Source organism: Lutra lutra, chromosome 5, assembly GCF_902655055.1.
Source record: "Lutra lutra chromosome 5, mLutLut1.2, whole genome shotgun sequence".
Classification (NCBI taxonomy): domain Eukaryota; kingdom Metazoa; phylum Chordata; class Mammalia; order Carnivora; family Mustelidae; genus Lutra; species Lutra lutra.
In genome coordinates, this window is record NC_062282.1 from 18,304,550 (window position 1) to 18,330,919 (window position 26,370).

At 36.1% G+C, this 26,370-nt stretch overlaps 1 protein-coding gene across 1 annotated transcript in view; it reads right to left on the reverse strand.

The window, feature by feature from the left end:
* Window positions 1-26,370, reverse strand: part of CDH12 (cadherin 12) — a 1,009,850-nt gene that overhangs the window by 662,864 nt on the left and 320,616 nt on the right. The window contains exon 2 of the mRNA XM_047731370.1: window positions 7,014-7,097. The gene's annotated coding sequence lies outside the window, so the exon portion shown is untranslated. The remainder of the gene's footprint in view (window positions 1-7,013; window positions 7,098-26,370) is intronic.

Here is a 26,370-nt window from a genome sequence, read left to right on the forward strand (position 1 = left end):
TTCATCATTCATTTAGTGAAATGTCTTAAGATGAACAACTATTTTTGACATGTGTACATCATCTATGTGTGTACTGCATGGTTTGCTCTGTGAAAAGACTTCAAGTCCTTCAATTCTTTCATGGTATTTTATTGGGAAGATCTTGAACTGAAAGAGTTCAAGGCTTTTCAAGTCTTTTCATTTGTTATTTTTTGGGAAGACCTTCTCTAACTATGTGTTTAAAATTGGCAAAATACTGTCTCCTTTCCTCTACAACAAAAACTTCCTATCCCTCATCCTGGCTTATTTTCTGCATAGCATTTATGACTTTTTAAAGCAGATTTACCTGTAATTTTTTTTTAAAGATTTTTATTTATTTATTTGACAGACAGAGATCACAAGTAGACAGAGAGGCAGGCAGAGAGAGAGAGAGGGAAGCAGGCTCCCTGCTGAGCAGAGAGCCCGATGTGGGACTCGATCCCAGGACCCTGAGATCATGACCTGAGCCGAAGGCAGCGGCTTAACCCACTGAGCCACCCAGGTGCCCCGATTTATCTGTAATTTTAACATAAATTAAATGTAATTAAGTTATATATATATATAACTTAGTAATTAGTATAACCAAGTAATTAGTAATTAGTAATTAGTAATAACCAAGTAATTAGTAATTAACCTTATTAATTAGTTATAACCAAGTAATTAAGCTATATATATATAGCTTTTCTTCTCTTTACTAGAATGTAAGTACTGAGGTGGTTACTAATTTTTAAAGTGACTTAGTTCTCGTCTTATGTCACCCCATTTTAAAGAGGCCTTTGAAACATAAAACAGCATTTTAAAATGTTACTGAGATCCATTTAACATATAATATAATTTCTCTTTAATTTATTTTCCCCATTTAGTAATTATTTAAGAAAATAATCCAGATATGTAGACATAGGGGCAAATATTTGCTCTCTGGTAGCCTATTTTTTTTTTTTTAGTAGATTTTAGGACCCACGATTTTGTGGTTAAATAACAGATACTATTATGAAGTTGAAAGTGATTTAGTCCATTTTTAGTGCATCAATATACAGTAAGGATCCATCATATAATTAGCATCGGTCTTAGTTTACGTGGCAGAGAAGACTCACTGAGTCCCCAAGTTCGGTCTCCTCCTTCTCTTGAACTGTTAATGAAATACCCAGTGCAGTGTTGTTACAAAACAGATAAATGAAGAACCAAATGCAATGGTACACAGTACAACAAAGCTGTTTGACTCAAAAATCATTATACAAGCTTGTATCAGAGCATACGGTACTGAATCACCATTCCAGGGAAAGGAAACATAGTAGCTAAAGAGATATTTGAACTAAATTGGACTAATATCGTAGTAGGAAGAAAGTTATTTGTCCCAGCCATGGGGTGTAGAATATGGTACCCTCAGTGCAGAAATAGCCCAAATAAAATGTCTGCCATTTACTCTGGTTGTTTTCAAAGAAAGGCAGTTTCTTAGATGAAATATTTAGATTTCATCTAAAATATCAGAGGAAATCATGTTCATATATAAACACAAAATATGTTTCAGTGCCAGCATAAATATATATTTTTAATTATCAGCCACTCTGGATTAGTCACGCCACGGCTCCCCTTAACTAAAATAGATAATTAAGTATCAGCTACATTAAAAAAAAATCATTGCCAACGGATATTTGGTATTAAACTAGGGAATCAGAAACTGGAATCTATTTGTCTCCTTAATAAGCTCATAATTATCCTCGAATAAGTGATTCTGTCACTCTGTGCTCTTTCCTTGTGTTTTCATAAAATCACCAAGTTCAGGTGCATCATGTACTGATTTAAACAATGCTGAGGGACGCCTGGGTGGCTCAGTTGGTTAAGCGGCTGCCTTCGGCTCAGGTCATGATCCCAGCGTCCTGGGATGGAGTCCCACATCGGGCTCCTTGCTTGGCAGGGAGCCTGCTTCTCCCTCTGCCTCTGCCTGCCATTCTGTCTGCCTATGCTCGCTCGCTCTCCTCTCTCTCTGACAAATAAATAAAATCTTTAAAAAAAAAAAAATAAAATAAAAAATAAACAATGCTGAAAAAATTAACAAGCTGTTTTTTCAAAAGCTTTAAAATTTGATTAACGTGTTTATCTTCAACCAAAAAAAAAAAAAAAAAAAAAGAAACTTCTCACTGTGTACGATTCACTCATCTGCCTCCGAAGACCTTTGATTAGAATAATTTCTCAAATATAAACAATTAGTAACAGGCCATTTGTTTACTAAATGTTATAGGAGAGACCCAGCTGTCTGTATCTCCTTCATTTGACTATTGTGAAGTTAGAATTTTCTCACGACATTCTGCTATTTAAAAATGGTTAGCTAAATAATGAAGTTTTCTCAGATTAGATATTTTAAGGTTACTTCCCATCTGCCGTCCAAGAAGAAACGTTTCAATCTAAGAAAATGATTAGCATTTCTATATAATTCGACTCCACTTTTCATATACCCTCGAAATAGATCTTACCACTTATTTTGACGTGGAAGGAGGCTTTTTAAAATCGACTTTAAAATTATGTTCTGCTGACTTGCAAATGGCAGGGCAGTGGTAATTGAGAGAAGCCTTCAAAACTCTGACACCTTTTATCCCTGCACAAAGATTCTACGCTCTGTATGTTCTAATCCTTGGCTTTCCAGTATTGCCGTTGTGAGGTTACGAAGATGAATGCTCATTGCTTTTAATCCTTACCATGATTTATGAGCCTCTTGGTATCCTTTCCCCAGAGCAGCTACAACTGTGTGGTTATTCTGCCTGCTGCTTAAATTACACAGACATCTGCAAAGTAAATTATGGATTGTTGTCCCATAGACCAGAACCAAGCATTCTCTTCCTCTCTCCTGCAGGATTTTTTTTTTTTTTTTTTTTTTTTTTTTAGAACAAAGACCACATACAGTTTTACTTGCTTTTGTCCTAAAGAAATGTTAAGCTGACCTGAATGATCGCACAATGACCTGGATTATGACCCGTCACATAACGTCAAAGCAGCATGACATATAAGCAAGATTACTTTAAGGCTAGGGGAAAAAAAAGTAATTTATATCTATCTTCTTTATTTAAAGAACACCATCTTTAGGGTCACAGAAGGAAGGTGACCTTTAAAATTAACTAAAATATGTGCATGCAATAAAGACACACGTTAAGTGACCTTTCAATCTCCTGTGTGCAAGACTTTAAGAGCATCTTGTGGCCTATGGTCCTTTGAACGAAATATTGACAGAGAAATAATAAAAAAAAATTACATAAAGAAAACTTCATGAGGGGCGCCTGGGTGGCTCAGTGGGTTAAGCCGCTGCCTTCGGCTCAGGTCATGATCCCAGGTCCTGGGTTCGAGTCCCGCATCGGGCTTTCTGCTCAGCAGGGAGCCTGCTTCCTCCTCTCTCTGCCTGCCTCTCTGCCTACTTGTGATTTCTCTCTGTCAAATAAATAAATTTAAAAAAAAAAAAAAAAGAAAACTTCATGGAGGATCGAAGCACCTCTTTTAGATTTTGTTTTTCTTCTACTGTTATCACTTAGAGTAAACCTGTTTTAATAATCTTGGACACTTGCAGTGATCATGAGTAATTGGAACAATTCTTTCTTCTGAATAAGAAGTCTAAGAGAGTCTAAGAAGATGTAGTCAACTCCCTCTGTATTTTCCTTTCTTTTCTCTACTTATTATTTTGTGCAGATGATGACTCATAATTCCCAATGACAAGTCCATTGTGAAATCCTAACAGGCATGTCTCAAATGACTAGTCTTTGACAGTTACCTAAAATTAGAAATATCCCAGCATTTATTTTTTTTCAAATGTGCTAACTGCAGCGACAGCAATAACCTACCAGGGGAAAACCTCACTAACAAAATTTACAAAATGATTTCTAGTAATGCCTTACAAACTACATTTCTTTTTTCAAACAGATGGCTCTGCAATTCATTTTTTGAACCCTATTGTCAACTCAGCAGGATGTTGTGAGCACTAAAACCAGAAATGCTCAAATCCACTCCTGGCTGAGCAGATCTGTTGCTCCCTCTGTGTTTCCATCAGTTTCCTTTTCACCTCATCACTGCCGAGAGGCATGGTTCCCTTGGTGTCAGGACCTGATATTCATACTAATGCCCTAAAGACTTTTTTTTTTTTCCTTCAAGACAGATCTTATCATTGTTTACACCTGTGTCAGTCTCTGTATTCATTTTCAAAACTTTCCTTTTATGACTACACTTTGCTTCCTTGACCTCGGGAAGTATTAAAAGAATTCTGAAGGATGTGATTTAGTTAAAACCCTAAACTAAATATATCTCTAAATAAACAAATGCCTTTTGAATAGTAATTACATACAAGTAATTGTCTAAGAAATTATAGGATCTAAACACAAGTAAGATAGAATTGGCACTTCCTAAAGACTGGGTAAATGTACATATATTTGTATATGTATAATATACATATCTATAACCCCCAATATATTGCCAGCAATTATTTTCTTAAACACGTACACATATGCACACATGCACATATACACACCCTATCCAGGTCACTTCTCCATATTCAAAATTAAATAGCAACAATAAACATAGCTCCATATGTTCTAAAACATAAATCCCACAGCACAGATATGTTTTTAAATTTCATTCAAGGTTCTTCATCTCCTGGACCCACTTTTCTAGATTTATCTACCAACTGTCCTCATACTTGATGTTCACTGCATTTCCTACCCGTCCAAAGGCTTAAAATTCACCACACATGAATTATTACATATTTTAATGTCTTATATACATGTATTCCCTTCTCTTTATAGATTTGTAGTTACTTACCTTTAAAGTCTGTGTTTTCCCTCCCCTTTCCACCATAACATACAGAAGAAATCCTACCCCAACTTCTCTGCAACCATAGCATTTTTCATATTGGAACATAGAAGTAGTCTATAAATAATCAAAGGGTGCTGTCTGTACGAAAAAAGAATGATTTCTTTCATCTTGTTTTTCATTTTCAGATGATTTATAATAAGTTACTCTAATTACTTGCTAGGCAATCATTAATGTAAGTGACAAATAACAGGACAAACACTAAATTTTGTGAAATTTTGGGGGACAAATTGATTGCTCTTTCTTTGATTGTTTGAAAGAGAATGTATTGAAGAAGATGGTAGGGTTTTAAACCAGCCCCAGAACATTACTCTATTCAAAACTGAATTAATGAAAGACAAATATTTTAACACTAAGTTTGTTTGCCTTGAAACCTATACCGTCAGTGTTCTTGGATATCACTCTCTTCATCCTCTTTGTTGGATTTCATTCCATTGAGATTACTTTCAGGTCTATTTTCTTACTTGAAGTTTATGAAAACCCTTATATTAAAAGGAGAGCAATTTTAAGCCATTCTCTATAAATGTCTTCTACATTCATTTGAATTATTTCCTCATTGAAAGAAGTGAACATTTTTTACTACTTTGAGTTTATCCTTTCTCAAGTTACTATGTTTAAATTATTCCTATGTAAAATGATGCTTAAATTTTAATATATTCCTTTTAAATTTGGTTATAGCACAGAGAGAACCAAAGGACACTTGAGAAGCGCGTACCTTTTTTTTTTTTTTTTTTTTGATCTTTGGATATCTTAATGCTTCATTGAGCTTTAAAGGAAAAGATGTAAAATTCTATATTAATAATTAGTATGATGTGGTATGATTTTTTTATTACTCATACTTGTATCATAGATAATATTTAGGTTGCTGAAATTATGGTTTTGTAAAAAGGACAAGTTGCTGATTACAGGAATTAATTCTGAAGTATGAAGCTTTCTTACTTATCAATCTGAGTATAAGATCTGGAATGAAATCCCTACTCCAAAATTATCCAAGAATAGAAATTTTAAAATATCTAAATTTTCTATAAAAATGTGAAGATCTTACGAGGTAAGATCTTACGAGGTAACATTTTTCCCCATGGAAATCCTGCATATTGATAAATTAAAAGATAAGATAGATGACAAAAGGAATTAGTATTTGATATCAAATTGTTAATTTCAAGCTTTTAATCTTGAAAAATTACATCTAAAATTTGTATTACTCAAATCTGATACTTGAAATTAACTGATAATTTCTAAAACTAGATTAAAGTATAACACTTTTTGGATAAATCTATCTCACCAAAGGAAAGCTAAAAACAAAAAGAAACAGTTTAGTTTCTCATTTATTAAATAGGAGTGTGCAGAGAGCTGAATAAATATCACAGCAAGATCCATAAACCACTTTAGTTTAATTATGTTTGCCTTATCTCTTTAACCTTTTCTTTCTGAGCTATGATATCAATGGTTAATCTTAACTGATCACTGATTGAGAACTGAGACTATGAAGCTTGTTTTGACGAGATCCTAAGGATAGATGCTACAGTTACCAAGCAGAGTTTCAAGGCAGTGTTTTAATTATTGTCTCCAGAAGGTTAACTCTAAGTGTCTAAATCTCAGAGTTCAGATTCCTGTCATCAGCAAAAGAAAAGCAGCCTACAACTACCTGCTCAAGAAACAACTGAGCTAGACTCTGCCGAATTACTATCAATAAAGACAAAAAAATTTGAGACAGTGTCTCTTTGTTTCCTGTGTCAGAGCATCAGCTGAAGTTTGCCTTCGACATGAGATAGCCCCAATTGTAATACCCACTAATTATGAGGGAGTTGGCAATGTGTCATAAAAATACAGAAGGAAAAAATCAATCTCTGTTCTTAAGGAGGCACATAGCCACTAGATCTTCTCAAATCTGCATGTAAATGGAAACAGTGTGAGAAAAATTCAGTGAAGAAGCTTAAACATATAGAATTCTTGCTAAAAGAAATGATTACTTAAGTTTTATGGTCGTGTCATGTGTACGCCAACTGCCTATAAGTACATGAACATTTGAATATTTTGATTTCCCATAAAATATTTTTTTAAAGTAAAGAAGTTTTTAAAAGAATTTGAATTTTGAATTATGTATTAAGAGGTAGAAACATATGTGTTAATGATAGTTAAGTGTCACCTACCTTTGAAAAGGCTGGCATCCTTTAAAACTCCAACATGCTAGTGAGTTCCAAATGGACTGTATTCCCAAACAGAGTCAAACAGAGCTGGAAAAACAAACATACATAAAGTTGTAATGTCAAAAAAATATATAATATATATTTATTTTAGAATATTTCACATTTAGGGATGCCCAGGTGGCTCAGTTGTTAAACATCTGCCTTCAGCTTGGGTCAAGATCCCAGGGTCTTGGGATCGAGTCCCACATCGGGCTCCCTGCTCAGTGGGGAGTCTGCTTCTACCTCTCCCGCTCCCCCTGCTTGTGTTCCTTCTCTGGCTGTGTCTCCTCTCTCTGTCAAATAAATAAATAAAATCTTTAAAAAAAAAAAAAAGAATATTTCACATTTACTTAAAAGCTGCAAAGATTGTTCAGAGTTCTCATAAACCCCACATCCAGTTTCTTCTGTTGTTACCATTTTACATTACAGTGATTTAATTGTCATAACTTCTGAAACATTGTTATATATGGACTCAAATGAACCAATATTGATACATTATTCTGATTTCATGAGTTTTTCCCCCAATGTCCTTTGTCTGTTCTGGATATCATATTGATTTTAGCCTTTATGTCTCCTCAGCCTGCTCTGGAAGGTGATAGTTTCTCAGAATTTCCTTGTTTTTGATGACCTTAAGTGTTTTGAAGAGTAATGATCAGACATGTACAGAATGTCTCTCACTTGGAATTTGCCTGATTTTGTTCCTCATGACTAGACAAGGGAGATGGATGGTCTAATTATTCTCATTAGATGGGTTTTTGGAGGAAGACCATATAGATAGTGTCCTTCTCATAACTTCACATTGAGGATGTATGAGATCAGCTTGACTTCTGTTGTTCCTTTCCATAGTGTGCCTGTGGAAGGAAGTCAACAAACAGCATCCACACTCAGGGATAAGGAATTAAGTTCCACCTCCGTGAGGGGGAAATACCTGTGAGAATTATTTGAAATTCTGTTGCAAGAAAGATTTTTTCTGTTCTCCCAGTTTGTTTGCTTGTTTGTGTATTCAATCATTCATTAATTCATTCAGAAATTTGTTTACATCAGTATGAATTCATGGATATTGGTTTTGTACTTTGTGTTATAATACAATACTATACCATTTATTTTGGTGCTCAAATTATTCCAGCTTGGGTCTTTGTGAACTCTTTTACTTGGTTTTTGACCTTTTGACATACCATATAAATCTGTTGATTGAACAGTTCCTTATACTCTGGTACTCAGGGCAAATTCATGCTAATCTTATATATCATTTGCCTCAGCTCTAGACTCAGCAACATCTCCAAGGATCCTGGTTCCTTGTACTGTGAATGCCTTAGAAAACAGTATGTGAACACTCAGTGAGCTTGTTCCTTGGGAGTGCCATTGTTGCTAAGTCTTTTCTGTGGGCTGAACTGGGAAATATGCATATTTATATTGGCATACATACACATATATTCAAAGAAGTTTTTCTTAAGGAAAACACTATTTTATACTGATATCTCAGACCCTAATACCATAGTATTTTTCAATTCAACAGTGTCTTAGTTTTAACAGAGTATAGTATTGAAAATACATCTTACATTTCTGTTTGAAATTTTCCTATCTGGGTAATAGGTCAAGGGTGACTTGAAAAAAGATGCCCACACAAGTTATAAAATACATGTCTGGTATTTGATTCTGAAGAATCTTTTTTTTTTTCCTTTTAAGATTTTACTTGTTTATTTGAGAGAGAGAGAAAGTGAGAGAGAAAGAGAGAGAGCACAAACAAGGAGAAGCAGACTCCCCCTTGAGCAGGAAGTCTGATGTAGGACTTGATCCCAGGACTCCAGGATCATGACCTGAGCTGAAGACAGATGCTTAACTGACTGAGCCACCCAGGTGCCCTGAAGAATTTTTAAGAGAGTCCGTGGATAGTTACTGTCACTTATTCTTTTTTTTTTTATCAATTTTTTAAAAGATTTTATTCATTTATTTGACACAGAGAGAGAGATCACAAGTAGGCAGAGGGGCAGGCAGAGAGAGAGGGAGAAGTAGGCTCCCTGCTGAGCAGAGAGGCTGATGCAGGGCTCCATCCCAGGACCCTGAGACCATGACCGGAGCCAAAGGCAGAGGCTTAACCGTCTGAGCCACCAAGGCACCCCCTATTGTCACTTATACTTACTGAAGTTTATCATACTTTAAAAAAATAGCTTTTAACACCATGTGCACACAACCATAGCTGCCTGTTTTTTTAGTCAAGTGTCATACACTAAAAATAATAAAAAGAGCATGTGGAAATACGTATTATTTAATAAGAACCAATATATTTTCTTCTGCTGGTACATCCTATTACTATGGCCATGTTTTATACATTTTTAAAAAAAATATATTTATTTATTTAAATAATCTCTACACCCAACATGGGGCTCGAACTCCTAAGACCAAGATCAAGAATTGCATGCTCTTCCAACTGAGTTAGCCAGATGCTCCCAAGAAGCTGTTTTTTTTTCATTTGTTTGTTTTAAATAGGCTCCACACCCAGCATGGAGCCCAACATGCAGCTTGCACTCAAGACCCTGAGATCAAGACCTGAGCAGAGATCAAGAGTAAGATGTACAACCAACTGAGCCATCCAGGTGCCCCATATGATTAGATGTTTTTTAAAGATTTTATTTATTTGAAAGAGAAAGAGATGGTGGGAGAGGGAACACAAGCAGGGGCAGAGGAAGAGGGAGAAGCAGGCTCCCCGCTGAGCAGGGAGCTGGAGGTGGGGCTTGATCCCGGGACCCTGGAATCATGACCTAAGTCTAAGGCAGATGCTTAACAACTGAGCCACCCAGGTGCCCCATGATTAGATTTTTAAAGCATCTGAGTTATATTAATTTTACCTTAGATTCTTATTTATTTATTTATTTATTTAAAGATTTTATTTATTTATTTGAGAGAGAGAGAGTGAGCATGAGAGGGGGAGGGTCAGAGGGAGAAGCAGACAACCTGCTGAGCAGGGAGCCTCTTGCAGGACTCAATCCCAGGACTCTAGGATCGTGACCTGAGCTGAAGGCAGTTGCTCAACTATCTGAGCCACCCATGTGCCCTGAGAATTTTTATTTTTAATGAATTTATAATGTAGTTAAAATTTGTATCTACATATTAACCATTATAACTAAATTATAATCATAACACTTTTAAGGGTTCATTATTATTTTATTACAAAAATTGACTGGAAAATATAACAATAGTCTTGACTGATAATCCTTATGGGTTAACTATTATTTTTTGGAAGTAACATCATCAACTATTCTAATGCTTCTGTTTTTATGGAGTTATAAACCATGTTTGTGTTCCACAAATTTGTATGTTATAACCTTAGTCCCCAATGTGATGGTATTTGGAGGTGAGGCTTTAGGAAGTAACAGAATTAGTGCCCTTACAAGAGATAGGAGAGAGCTTTCTTCTCTTTGCTCTCTGCTGTGTGAGAACACAAGGGGAAAAAAAAAAAAAAAAAAAAAAGGCTATCAGCAAACCAGAAAGAGGGCTCAGAAAGAGGGCCCTAAGAATCCAAGAACTGGATCATCCAGCATCTTGATCTTGGAGTTCCCCATCTGCAGAACTGTGAGAAATAAATGTTTGCTTTTTAGGCCAATCAGGATATAGTAATTTGTTATGACAACCTGAGCAAACTAAGAGATCTGGTAACTAACAGAGGTTTTTACCTGTCAAGCAAAATCCTTTAGATTAAGAAATGTTAAAGTAAGCAAGAAATTCAAAAGAAATTCCAAGCTGTCCCAAACCTTTAAATTAGATTAGAAATGTTGGTTAAAAATACAAAAATCTGCATCAATTTCTTGTGGATGTGATAAGAATTGGCCACATAAGAAGTAGTTTAAAGCAATAGAAATTTATTCTGTCACAGTGGTAGACATCAGAAGTCTTAAACCAAGGAGCGCAGGGCTCTCCTCCCATCAGAGGGCCTAAAGAAGAATCCTGTCCTTGTCTTTTCTAATTTCTAGTGACTGCCAGCACACTCTGTGCCTTGTGACCACCATCCCAATCTTCAAGGCTGGCAGCTTTGAATCTTTCTTTCCTCTTTCACATTGCTTCTCCTCAGGGTGTGTCAAAGCTCCCCACAGCTGTAGTCATCTATAGATGGTCTCCGACTTAAGAGAATTCAACTTAGGACTTTTTGATATTATGATGGTGTGAACATGATACACATTCAGTGGAAATCATATTGTGAAATCTGAATTTTGACCTTCTCTTGGACTCATGAGATGCGTAGGATCATCTCATGATGTTGGGCAAGGTCCTGAGTGCAGGTCCAGTCAGCCATCCAGTCATGAGGGTCTAGAAGTGACACAATAGAGACCATTCTGGACCCACACAGCCATTCTGTTTTTCACTTTCAGTACAATATTCAGTAGTTACATGAGATATTCAACACATTATTATAAAATAGGCTTGGTGTTGCCCAGCTATAGGCTAATGGATATGTTCTGAGTGTGTTTAAAGTAGGCTAGGCTAAGCCTAGGTTAGGGTATTAAATGCATTTTTGACTTAAGATATTTTCAAATTCTAATGAGTTCATTCAAATGTTGCCCAGGAAGATCTGTATGTGATTGCATTTTGGGCCCACCTCAGTAGTCCAGGATAACCTCCGACTCTCAAGATCCTTCACTTAAGAGGGGAAGCAAGATGGGGGGGAGGGGAGTAGGAGACTGAAGTATCATTAAGTCCCAGGAGTTCAGCTAGATAGTTACCAAACCATTCCAAACACCTACAAACTCAACAGGAGATAGAAGAGAAGAAAAGCTGAATCTGAAGCAACGGGAAGATAGACCACAGGGGGAAGGTGCCAGCTCCCAGGAAGCAGTGGAGCAGCAGAGCATAAAATCAGAACATTTAGAGGTCTGCTCCACAGAAGGATATTGCTCCAGAGGCTAAACAGGGGTGGAGCCCTCACAGGGACAGTGTGGTCTCAGGACCCATAGGGTTACAGAAAGACAGGGCGTGTCTGGGCGTGGCAGAATTGCCAGGTATCAGAGCAGGGAAGCTGGCCACATAGATGGAACCAAGAAATGAGCTCTCACATCGGGGTTACCTTAAAGCATGATCCAAGGCACAGTTGGGCCAGTGCTCTTTGAGCAGAGACCCTACATGTGGCAAATCTGGAGAGACCCTCTCCTTCCTCCTCCAGAAGGAGCAGCGCAGGGGGGAGCAGCAGGAATCTGTTGGGTTTGGAGACTCCAAACAGGGCTGTGTGCACGCTTGGTCACAGGCCGGGTGAGCACAGAGTGTAGCCGGAGACCAGGGAGACAGGAGGGATTGACTGCTTCTCTCTGAGGGGGAACTGAGGAGTGGGGCCCAAGCTCTTGGCTTCTCAGGGCCAGAGATGGGAGGCTGCCATTTTCATTCCCATACTCCAGAGCTCTACAGAAAGCATTCTAGGAACAAAAGCTACCTAGAACAAACCCCAGCAGATTCTTAGCTTAGCCCCTGGCTGGAGTGGTACAATTCTGTCTCAGACAAAGACATTTGAGACTCACTACAACAAGCCCTTCCCAGAAGATCAACAAGAACATCCAGCCAAGACCAAGTTCACTGATCAATGAGAACGGTGGAACTCAAGAGCTAAGGGAAAGGAATGAATAGAATTCATGTGTTTTTTCCCCCCCGCATGATCCTTTAGTTTTGCAAAGTTAAATTTTTTATTTTACTTTTTTCTTATTCTATTTTTCTTTTACTTTTCCTCTTTCCTCTTTTAATGTTTTTTAACTATTTTAACTTAATAATACCTTTTTTTAATCTTTTTAAATTTTCATTGTTATAGTCATATTTTAGCACTTCATAATATTTAAACTTATTTTACGTGTTTTTTTTTTTTCTTTAAGATTTTGGGATGCAATTTCTTCTAATAGATCAAAATATACCCTAAATCTAACACATGGCTTTGTTCTAGTACCAGCCTGATCACATGCTCTCTTTTTTTTCTTTTTCTAACCAACTAATCAATTCCTTTTTTAGATCTTTTTCTAATTTTCATCTTTACAATCATATTCCATCCCTTTGTCCAGTTTACCTTTATTTTGTGTGTATATATATATATATATATATATATATATATATGTTTTTCTTTCTTTAAAAATTTGGGAGGTACTTCCTTCTAAGAAAACAGAATACACCCAAAATCAAGTGGTTGGCTCCCTTCTATTCACCAGTATGTATGTATGTATATATATATATATATATATGTCCCCCTTATCCCCCTTTCTTCTTCTCCTGGCTTTGGGTCTTTTCTGATTTGCTTAGCATATATGTTTATAGGGTCTTTCCCATCCTTTTAGTATTTTATTCTCTCATTCATATATTCTTATCTGGATAAAATGACAAGGTGGAAAAACTCACCACCAAAAAAAGAACAAGAGGCAGCACCAATTGCTAGGGACCTAATCAATATGGACATTGGTAATATTTCAGAACTAGAGTGCAGAATGATGATTATCAAGGTGCTAGTTTGGGCTCAAAAAAGGTATGGAAAATATTAGAAAATCCCTATCTGGAGAAATATAATCCCTTTCTGGAGAAATAAAAGAACTAAAACCTAACCAATTTGAAAACAAAAAGCTATTAATAGGTACAATAAAAAATGGAGGATTTTACTCCTAGGAAAATTAGGCAGAAGAGAGAATTAGTGATAAAGAAGACCAAATGACAGAGAATAAAGAAGCTGAGCAAAAGAGAGACAAACAACTACTGGACCATGAGGGGAAAATGAGAGAGATAAGTGATACCATAAGACAAAATGATATTAGAGTAATTGGGATTCCAGAAGAAGAACAAAGAGAGAAAGGAGGAGAAGGTATATTGCAGTAAACTATAGTACAGAATTTCCCTAATATGGCAAAGGGAACAAGCATCAAAATCCAGAAGGCAAAAAGAAACCCCCTCGAAGTCAATAAAAATAGGTCCACATGCCATCATCTAATAGTAAAGCTTACAAGTCTCAGTGACAAAGAGAAAATCCTGAAAGCAGCTCAGGACAAGAAGTCTGTAACATACAATGGTAGAAATATTAGAGTGGCAGAAGACTTATCCACAAAGACGCAGCAGTCCAGAAAGAACAGGCATGGTAGATTCAGAGCACTAAATGAGAAAAATATGCAGCCAAGAATATTATATCCAGTGAGACTGTCATTGAAAATAGAAGGAGAGATAAAAATCTTCCAGGAAAAACAAAAATTAAAAGAATTTGCAAACACCAAACCAGCCCTATAGGGAATATTGAAAGGGGTCCTCTAAGCAAAGAGAGAGCCTAAAAGTAGTAGACCAGAAAGGAACAGAGACAATATACAGTAACAATCAGCTTACAGACAGTACAATGGCACTAAATTCATATCTTTCAATAGTTACCCTGAATGAAAATGAGCTAAATGCCCCAATCAAAAGACACAGGGTATCAGAATGGGAAAAACAAAACAAAACAAAATAAAAACACTATTGATTGTTGTCTACAAGAAATCCATTTTAGACCCAAAGACACCTCCAGATTTAAAGTGAGGGAATGGAAAACAATTTACCATGCTAATGGACATTAAAAGAAAGCTCAGGTGGCAATCCTTACATCAGACAAATTAGATTTTAAGCCAAAGACTATAATCTATAATCCTCATCTAATAAGAGATGAGGAAGGACACTATATCATACTTAAAGGGTCTGTCCACCAAGAAGATCTAACAATTTTAAATATCTATGCCCCTAACATGGGAGAAGCCAACTATATAAACCAATTAATAACAAAATCAAAGAAACACATCGACAATAAAGCAGTAATAGTAAGGGACTTTTATACCCCCTTCACTGAAATGGACAGACCATTCAAGCAAAAGATTAACAAGAAAAAAAAGGCTTTAAATGACACACTGGACCAGGGGGACATCACAGATATATTCAGAACATTCCATCCCAAAGCAACATAATATACATTCTTCTCCAGTGCACATGGAACATTCTCCAGAATAGATCACACCCTGGGTCACAAATCAGGTCTCAACTGGTACCAAAAGACTGGGATCATGCCCTGCATATTTTCAGACCACAATGTTCTGAAGCTAGAACTCAATCACAAGAGGAAAGTTGGAAAGAACTCAAAAGCATGGAGGCTAAAGAACATCTGACTAAAGAATGAATGGATCAACCAGGAAATTAAAGAAGAATTGAAAAAAAAAATACATGGAAAAATGAAAATGAAAACACAATTGTTCAAAATCTGTGGAATACAGCAAAGGCTGACCTGAAAGGAAAGAATATAGTGATAGAAGCCTTTCTCAAGAAATAAGAAAGGTCTCAAGTACACAATCTAACCCTACACCTAAGGAGCTGGAGAAAGAACAACAACAAAAGCCTAAACCCAACAGGAGAAGAGAAATCATAAAGATCTGAGCAGAAATAAATGAAATAGAAACCAAAAGATCAGTAGAAAAAATCAACAAAACTAGGAGCTGGTTCTTTGAAAGAATTAATAAGATTTTTTTTAAGATTTTATTTACTTATTTGACAGAGTGAGAAATCACAACTAGGCAGAGAGGAGGCAGGCAGAGAGTGAGGGAAGCAGGCTCCCTGCTGAGCAGAGAGCCTTATGTGGGGCTTGATCCCAGGACCCTGAGATCATGACCTGAGCCGAAGGCAGAGGCCTAACCCACTGAGCCAACCAGGTGCCCAAGAATTAATAAGACTGATAAGCCCCTGGCCAGACTTATCAAAAAGAAAAGTGAAAGGACCCAAATTAATAAAATCATGAATGAAAGAGGAGAGATCACAACCAACACCAAAGAAATACAAACAATTTTAAGAACGTATTATGACCAACTATACGCCAGCAAATTTGACAATCTGGAAGAAATGGATGCATTCCTAGGGACATATAAACTACCAAAACTTAACCACAAAGATAGAAAACCTTAACAGACCCATAACCAGTAAGGAGATGGAAGCAGTCATAAAAAATTTCCCAATAAACTAGAGCCCAGAGCCAGATGGCTTTCCAGGGGAATTCTACCAAACATTTAAAGAAGAATTAATACCTACTCTCCTAAAACTGTTCCAAAAATAGAAATGGAAGGAAAAGCTCCAAACTCATTTTATGAGGCCCAGCATTACCTTGATCCCAAAACCAGACAAAGACACCATCCAAAAGGAGAATTACAGACCAATATCCTTGATGAACAAGGATGCAAAAATTCTCACCAAAATGCTAGCCAATAGGATCCAACAGTACATCAAAAGGATTATTCAGGGGTGCCTGGGTGGCTCAGTGGGTTAAAGCCTCTGTCTTTAGCTCAGGTCATGATCCCAGGGTCCTGGGATTGAGCCCCGCATCGGGCTCTCTGCTCAGCAGGGAGCCTGCTTCTTCCTCTCTCTCCTCCACCTTGTGATCTCTGTCTGTCAAATAAATAAATAAAATCATTTAAAAAATAAAATAATAAATAAAATTAAAAATTAAAAAGATTATTCACCATGACCAAGAGGGGTTTATTCCTGGGCTGCAAAGTTGGCTCAACATCTGCAAATCAATCAATGTGATACAATACATTAATAAAAGAAAGAACAAGAACCGTAGGATACTCTCAATAGAAGCTGAAAAAGCATTTGACAAAGTACAGCATCCTTTCTTGATCAAAACTCTTCCCGATGTAGGGATACAGGGTACAGACCTCAATATCATCAAAGCCATCTATGAAAAACTCACAGCAAATATCATTCTCAATGGGGAAAAAGTGAGAGCTTTTCCCCTAAGGTCAGGAACACGGCAGGGATGTCCACTACCACCACTGCTATTCAACATAGTACTAGAAGTCCTAGCCTCAGCAATCAGACATCAAAAAGAAATAAAAGGCATCCAAATCAACAAAGAAGAAGTCAAACTCTCACTCTTTGCAGATAAAATGATACTTTATGTGGAAAACCCAAAAGACTCCACTCCAAATCTGCTAGAACTTGTACAGGAATTCAGTAAAGTGTCAGGATATAAATCAATGCACAGAAATCAGATGCATTTCTTTATACCAACAAGAGAGAAGAAAGAGAAATTAAGGAGTCAGTCCCATTTATAGTTGCACCCAAAACCATAAGATACCTAGGAATAAACCTAACCAAAGAGGCAAAGAATCTATACTCAGGAAACTATAAAGTACTCACGAAATAAATTGAGGAAGACCAAAGAAATGGAAAAATGTTCCATGCTCATGGATTGGAAGAACAAGTATTATGAAAATGTTTATGCTACCTAAAGCAATCTACATGTTTAATGCGATCCCTATCAAAATCCCATCAATTTTTTTCAAAGAAATGGAACAAATAATCCTAAAATTTATATAGAACAAGAAAAGACACTGAATAGTCAGAGGAATGTTGAAAAAGAAAGCTAAAGTGGGTGGCATCACAATTCCAGACTTCAAGCTCTTTTATAAAGCTGTCATCATCAAGACAGTATGGTATTTGCACAAAAACAGATACATAGATCAATGGAACAGAATAGACAGTCCAGAAATAGACCCTCAACTCTATAGTCAACTAATCTTCGACTAAGCAGAAAAGAATGTCTAATGGACAAAAGACTGCCTCTTCAACAAATAGTGTTGGGAAAATTGCACAGTCACATGCAGAAGAATAAAACTGAACGACTTCCTTAGGCCACACACAAAAATAGACTCAAAATGGATGAAAGACCTCGATGTGAGACAGGAATCCATCAAAATCCTTGAGAAGAACACAGACAGCAACCTCTTTGACCTCAGCTGCAACAACTTCTTCCTAGAAACATCACCAAAAGCAAGGGAAGCAAGGGCAAAAATGAACTATTGGGACTTCATTAAGATCAAAAACTTTTGCACAGCAAAGGAAACAGTCAGCAAAACCAAACAACAACTGACAGAATGGGAGAAGATGTTCACAAATGACATATCAGATAAAGGATTAGTATCCAAAATCTAGGAAGAACTTACCAAACTCAACACCCAAAGAACAAAAAATCCAATCAAGAAATGGGCAGAGGACATGAACAGAGTTTTCTGCAAAGAAGACATCCAGATGGCCAACAGACACATGAAAAAGTGCTCAACATCAATTGGCATCAGGGAAAGACAAATCTAAACCACAATGAGATACCACCTCACACCAGTCAGAATGGCTAAAATTAACAAGTCAGGAAATGACAGATGTTGGCGAGGATGTGAAGAAAGGGGAACTCTCCTGCACTGTTGGTGGGAATGCAAGGTGGTGAAACCACTCTGGAAAACAGCATGGAGCTTCCTCAAAAAGTTGAAAATAAAGCTACCCTATGACCCAGCAATTGCACTATGGGGTATTTACCCTAAAGATACAAATGTAGTGATCTGAAGGGATCCATGCACCCTAATATTTATAGCAGCAATGTCCACAATAACCAAACTATGGAAAGAACTTAGATGTCCATCAACAGATGAATGGATAAAGAAGATGTGGTGTATATATGGACAATGGAATACTATGCAGCCATGAAAAGAAATGGAATCTTGCCATTTGCAACGACGTGGATCGAACAGGGTATTATGCTGAGCAATATAAGTCAATTGGAGAAAGACAATTATCATATAATCTCTCTGATATGAGGAATTTGAGAGGCAGGGCTGGGGGGCTTGGGAGATAGAGAAGGAAAAATTGAAACAAGATGGGATCAGGAGGGAGACAAACCACAACAGACTCTCAATCTCACAAAGGAAACTGAGGGTTGGTGGGGGGAGGGGGGTAGAGGGAGGGTGGTTGGGTTATGGACATTGGGGAGGGTATGTGGTATGGTGAGTGCTGTGAAGTATGTAAGACTGATGATTCACAGACCTGTACCCCTGGGGCAAATAATACATTACATGTTAATAAAAATAATCTAGAAAAAGAAAAGAAATCACTAAAACTTTCTGCCCATACAAACACAGGCTAATAAAGTTCTATAACACAGTTAAAACTATTTGTTCACCAAGAGATAAATTAAAAAGACATGGCATAGGTTGAGAAACAGTATTTGTCATAGATATAACAAATAAGCATTACCCTGATTATATAAAGTAACTTTCAAATACAACTAGAAAATAAACTCTATTATAAAATAGTTAAAACTCACAAACTTATTTCAGAAAAGAAAACAGTAATGTGAATGGAACCTTAAAAATCTATTTAATAATGCCCAAACTTACTAGTAAAGAGATAAAAACACATGAAGGTCATAGTAAGCTACAATCTACAACTAAGCTGGCAAAAATAAAACATAAAAATTACTATTGTTGAGAAGATGGGGACCTATTTGAACATTCCTATAGTACTGGCACAAATATAAATTGGTCCAGGTCACTGACAATTTATCACTATCCTGAAAATATCAGCCGGTATCAGTTAACCCTAAATTCTGACTCTTAGGCATACTCAATTGTACAAAAAGAGAAAAAACATCAAATACACTTAAGGAAATAAGTAAGGATGATAAGTAGCATTTGCTTTAAAAAAAAAATCATTTATTTGAGAGAGAGGACATGACTGGGGAGAGGGACAGAAGGAGAGAAAAAAACAGAGAAAAAACCTGCTGAGGAGGGAGCCCAAGGCAAGTCTCCATTCCTTGACCCCAGGACCATGATCTGGACTGAAAGCAGATGCTTAACCAAGTGAGACACCCAGGCCCTGCTATTTGCTTTTTTCTGAGAAAGAGACATAATGGCTCTATTATATCAAAAAAGTCTAGGAAGCAGTGAAATCAATTATAATAATTAAGTATTTTATTTTTCATTTTTATTAAGAAGTTAATTGCTATATTCTAATTCTTGGTAGTAGTAATCAGAAAACTCTACATTTATAATTACAAACACATAAGGTAATGTTAACAAAATTGAAATGTGATATATTCATTATTTCAACTAGAAAAATGTAAAGGGAAAATAAGATAAAAATACAGAAATGGAAGGAATCATTAGAAAGGTGTTAAAAAATAAACGGACAAAAAATACCAGATAAAAGAAGATGAGAACAATTGTATACCTACAAAAACTATATTGCTTCCATCACTGAATTATGTGTATCTTCTTTTTTTTTAATTTTCAAAAATACCTATAGTGAGGTTCCGTATCAGTAAAAGAAATTAATGCTCATCTTAAAAAGACTATTAGTTCTAATAGACTAATGTATGAAAGATGAAGCCACTAAATATAAAATAATTTTAAAACATTTTACACTTTCAAAATTAAGTGTATTTAGGGGTGTCTGGATAGCTCACTTGACTGAGCCTCTGAATCTTGATTTGGGCCCAAGGTCCTGGGATCAAGCCCTAACCCAGGCTCTGCTCTAAGCAGGGGTCTGCTTGAGAGTCTCTCCCCCTCTCTCTGCCCCTTCTTCTCCAGTAAATAAATATTTTTTTTTTAAATATAAAAGAAATGTATTTAGATTTTTGGAAATATTTATGATTGCTTGAAAATTGGAATAACACTTATAATTGCAAATAATGCTTAAATATTTCCCTTACTTTATATTTATTTATAGTATTATATTTAAAGTTGTGCTTATTCACACTTAAAAATTTGTTTTCATTTCTATAGAATAACAAAGTCACATTTTACTCACCCAAAAATTGTTATACTCATAGGGAGTTTAAAATATCATTTCTAAAAGGAAGTTAACATTATCAACCAGGAAACTACAGAAAAAAAAATGTTAAAGCAAATGATCTAGAGCCTCCATATGTGGAAGGAAATCACATTATTAAAATTAAAGCTCCTCTTTAAAACAAGAAAATTAGCCACAGAACTAACAAGTTTAAACTCCATTAAGTTACTGATATTGAATCTATATTTTATAGCTTATATATTAGGAAACTTGTTAAAGCTAGAGTTTTTATACCTTTTTTTCTAACAATAAATTAATAACATTAGAATTCAAGCACATAAAGAACAAAAAGCTCTAGGGGTGCCTAGGTGGCTCATTGGATTAAATGGTCAACTCTTGCTTTTGGCTCAGGTCATAATCTCAGGGTCATGAGATGGAGCCCCACATTCAGCTTCACACTCAGCATGGAGTCTGCTTGTCCCTCTCCCTGTTCCTCCCCTAGATGCATACATGAGCGCACTCTCTCTCTAAATTAATTTTTTGAAATCTAAAAAAAAAAAAAATCTAGAGTTTCTAGTTTTATTACTCTTGCTTCTCAATATTTTAAGCTTCCTAATGTCAATATAAATATATTTATTCAAACTGGTATTTTGAATTTTTATCTCAACTTAATATATCTCTCTTGTTTTGTGCATATGTATTTGTGGAAGTCATGTTGTCTGGACTTCTTTGCCATGACATATATTTGCATGTCATATATTTATATGCATATCCTAAATACATGCATGACAAATATGCATGACAATATATGACTTTTATGTCATGCATATATTTAGAATTATATATTTGATGATTATTGAACTGGATAGCACAATACCGCCCTTCTTGTTTTTCTCTGTTATTCAAGAAGAAAAGAGCAGAGAGAGGGAAAGGGGAAAAGAGACAGAGAGTAGGCTCATTTTTTGTTTTGCTTTGTTTTGTTTTCCATGCTTTATTTTCAGTATTTATTCTATTAGTCATTTAGCAAACTGCTGAGAATAGAGTAGGAAATAGGAAAATAAACTAGATGTAATTTCTTATAAACCAAATAGGAAAATAAACTAAATATAATTTCTGTCCTGAGAAAATGTACAAAATTGAAGATAAAATTGATAGATTAGCAAATGTTTAAAATAAAATATTGCAAGTCATGTAACAGAGGTTCTATAGAGACACATAGATGCAGAAAGTAACTGAAACAGCAAAGAGAATTAGGCTTTTCACAAATGCTTAAAAATTTAAAGTAAATCTTGGGGGATAAACAGGAATTTTCAAGAAAAGAAAAATGAGAGGTGTTTCAGAAAGAAGGAGTCAAAGTAGTCAAATGTGTAGATAGAAGCCAATGAGATCTGGGGAACAAACCCACTTTGGGGGATGATTTTAAAATAAAAATAACCCATTGGAACATTACAAAAAGCAATGACCAGAAAAGCCACATCAAAATAAGATGTGTGTGTTTCCTGCTATAAATTGTGAAGGACACTAGACCATTCTTAAGCCCCCACCCCCATCTAGTCATGATAACACAATATACAAGTTAATAATCCTTGTCTCTACCCTATCTCTCTCCTTGTCCATTGTTTCTCTACTTTGATTTTACTAGAAACTAAGCAAAGATGATTCTTTCCTCCTTCAACAACCAAGCAGTTGGGTGCTGGGTCAAAGAATATCTCATGATTTTATAGATTAATGCCATTACAAATTCTTGGCCTCCAACCTCAGCTGGACCCTCCATGCCTCCTAGCATATTTCATCAACTTTCATGATCATTCCGTACACCAGCTCTTTACAGTTACCTCCAGGGTGTATAGGGTCCAGGCAGATATTTTCATGGGCTTTTGTCTATACGAACACTATGATTAAAAGCTGCATTGCAAAATCTAAGGGCTCATCTGAGGTACAGTGATTTATCGATAAAGATTGAGGATAAAGGTAAAGAGGTGCCATGGCATTTGTTTACTTCCAAAATAGTGCATGTGGTTCCCAGTGTCCAAGCTATGTTTTTTCCTCTTCAGGTCCAAGAACCATCTCCTGCGTCCTTAACTCAAAGGCACCATTTACTGGCTAGTTTCCCATGGTCTGCCACAAGAGGCAGCAGCAGCATTATCACTCACAATGGTTCCTGGGAGTCCACTTCTTGCCTCTGCAGTGTCTCAATGCTACTTACTTAATAAAGCTTGTGTTACTACCCATTGCCTTGTCCATGAATATTGGCTCTCAGTGACTCATCACTTGTGTATGTACTTTGATAATGAAAACAATGAATGCAACTCTTTTCTGGATTAGGTAGAAAAAATGTTAAAGGTTATTTTGTTGTTGTTGTTGTTTTGTTTGTTTTGTTTTTGTTTTGTTTTGTTTTGGTTTGGTTTTCCTGGACATGTTTAATTTGCTAATGTAGAATGGAATTTGGAATTTGGAGTTTGGAACTTGGAATTTGGAATTTGCTAATGTAGAATAGAATTTGATAATGTAGAATGTAAAATATTCCAGGCACGTCTTTTCTTGGACTAGTAATCCATAATCCTTGAACTCCTAGAATGTGATCTTTTGTTTTATAGTGTTGGCCTTATCCCTGACTCCTTACCTGGCCACCACACGAGATGGGAGGACAGCCAAGGACTATAGCAGAGTGAGAAGAGCAGTCTCATTGGCACAAGAAATGTCTGCCCCTTCCTTGTTCAATACAGCATAAGACTAACCCTGAGTAACATGAGTCATCACATTGACTGGAAACAAGAGAGAAAATACAGTTGTCATTACTGAGCCATGATCTTCAGAAGACTTTGAGGAGACAGGCTCAGTCAACCCCTGAATGCTGCCTGCCATGAGGCCTGGACCTGGCCAAGCATAGGGTGACCTTCTTGGGTGCCAATTTCCAGGGACACACTCTGCCAAGATGGCTTTGCCAGTACCAGCTATTCCATTTCACCGGAGGGAGACAAAAGATTTTGAGGTAGACACTTTCACAACAGAGACATATGCGGGACAAGACTTGTTGTGCTCTGTCCTGACATACGATCAGGCTTGGAGGAAGCACTGGAGGGGGGCTCATGAACCACAGGGCTAAGGGTAGGGCCCCACTTGCCCAAGACCAAGTGTTGTACTGCTCCATTAAACCTATCTATGTTGTCCTTTAAGTATCTATCTCTTCATTATCATCTTTTTTTTCCCTCCAGATCATGTCAATTTCTACTTTAGTGTGAACATTGAAGATATACAGTGGGATTCTCTCATGTTACCAACATTCATCTACAATTTATAGACTTCTCTGTATCCACATTCATTTTTAATTAACTCTGTCAATCTATGGTAATTGTCAACTTTGAAGCCACGATGGTAGAATGCCTCAAGGCACAGTGTCTAATGTCTCATGGAATCATTGTTCTACTGCAAATAGAATAGAGGTACTATCTAGTTCATGCAGTTGTGGTGAGGTTTAAATGCTGTGTGTGTGTGTGTGTGTGTGTGTGTGTGTGTGTGTGTGTGTGTGTGTCTACATCTCCTAGAATATAGCACACACAATACATTATATAGAGGTAGTATATTTGTGCTTATACAATGATATGAATGCAGTTTTTTTCTTTTCTGACTTAAAAATATAAAAATCATACTTCATTAAAGTTTACCTTCTATGAAGAAAAAGAGCTAAAACAAAAGAAAATTAAATTACATTTTAGCTATGAGATTTAGGAGCAGAAATAGGAACTGTCTACAGATTAAAGAAGAGCACTTAAGTGAACTCCTGAATGAGGAGGAAACCTTTACAGTCCCAGCCAGAACCAACTTAAGAGAAAAGCAAAAACACAAGGTGAATAAAGATGATGATATTATCACTCACTTAATTACAAATAATAATTTATTTGTATTTATCAAAGTTGATTTGCATTAATATGATGGAAACGTGACATTTCCACAACACAGATTGGGACATTATACTTCCATATGTGGACAGGTATGGATAAATATGCCTGTTGGTTTTTTCAATGAACGAGGTTTTGCTCTTCAGAGGTTTTCGTTATACATAAGGACTTTCATTATACAGAATCCATAAAGAGGTTAGATCCAACTAACTCTAAGAACAATTATGGAGGAGTCATTAAAACCAATGTACATTTCACTGCACGCGTCCTTGTATGGATAATACATTTATGTGTTCTCACTAATCCAAACTGGCTTAAAGCATAGAAATATGGAGTTGTATTTATTGGAGCATGAGACAAAAGACAACATGTAGAAAGGTGTGCAGGAGCTCAGTACGCAAGGGTTTTAATTAATGATGTCAACTCAGGGGGAAGTAGAACATAGCCCTTCAATGATCCTAATATTTAGCAAAAGGGACAACTTGGTCCATGTTTCAGAAAGACAATGTAGTCATTTTTCAATAACGATATGTGTGACTAAGACATGTAATATAATGAAATATCTGGTAGCTAGACATGAACTAAATTAAAAGAACCATCCACTTGTATTTTTATAGGTATACACAAATATATCGCACTCGGTTTGGGTTAATTATTTGTTATGAAATTCTGCTATTTACCTTTTAGACGTCTTTGCTCTGTAACATTATTTGTAAGACAAGCGATCAAGCACACCTTCTTTATCTTTTCTCTTTCTTACCAGAACATATATTTTTTTTTCAACAAGTAATTCTTTATCTTGGGAGAAGATGGGAGGAGGAAAGGGGGTGGCTTGTTTCATGTCCCTAATATGCTTCTAGTAACATAGAGCTCATTAAAAAGAGAAATCCCTACAGGAAGTGTTTTGTTTCCACTTTTCTCAATTAGAATTTTGAACTTTATCTGTGTTTGCAGCTTAATGGGCAATTGAATGGGGGAAGTAGAATCACTGATGGACATTAATATTTTATTATATTAATATTTAATGATATTTTTTTCTTAGTAATATATATTAATTGCTTTTTTATAAACTAATCTTTTTGCTAGTCCCTTAGCGGTTCTGAAGTTTGGACATATAATGTTTAACACTTTATTCTTTAAATGTGGTAAGTAAAAAACTAAATAGGAGCAATATTAAAATTTTGGAGCCTATATTTATGGTCAGGTCTTTCGTAAACAGTACAGAAAGGAACTGTAATATTTACCCTCATACAACTTCCAGAAGAATAAGGAACCTGATCCACGTATTATCTACTACACTATAAAGTGACAGAGATTGCTCATGAACAAATACAAATGCTGATTAGGGCCAAGGTGACCTATGACATCCAGGCACTATTTTACTAATGATTTTAGTTTATTACCTAGAATGGGGCCAGCCAGCTTTTTTTTTTTTTTTTCCCTAAAAAGCTAGACATTAAATCTTTTAGGATTTGAAGTAGGCCTCTGTTGCAATTGCTCCCTTCAGCTCCCACAGTATGAAAGCAGCCATATATATGGCTGCTTTCATATATATATGTATATTTGTACATATATATACAGATATAGGTATGTATTGCATATATATACAAAAGGGATAGCCAGTTTTGAACTGCAGGTCATAGATTACGGGCTCCTAAAGTTAAAGGAATTTGATACCTTCCAAAATGTGTTCCCTGCCAAATCTGAGACTCATTTTTATGATGCATTAACGAAGGTTTAAGTTTGTGAGACGCAACCAAATCGGCCACAAGGACTTAATACTTCAGAGTATTAAGTATTAAATATTACTGTGAGTCACAATTAATAACAATTAATGTGGTATATCCTTG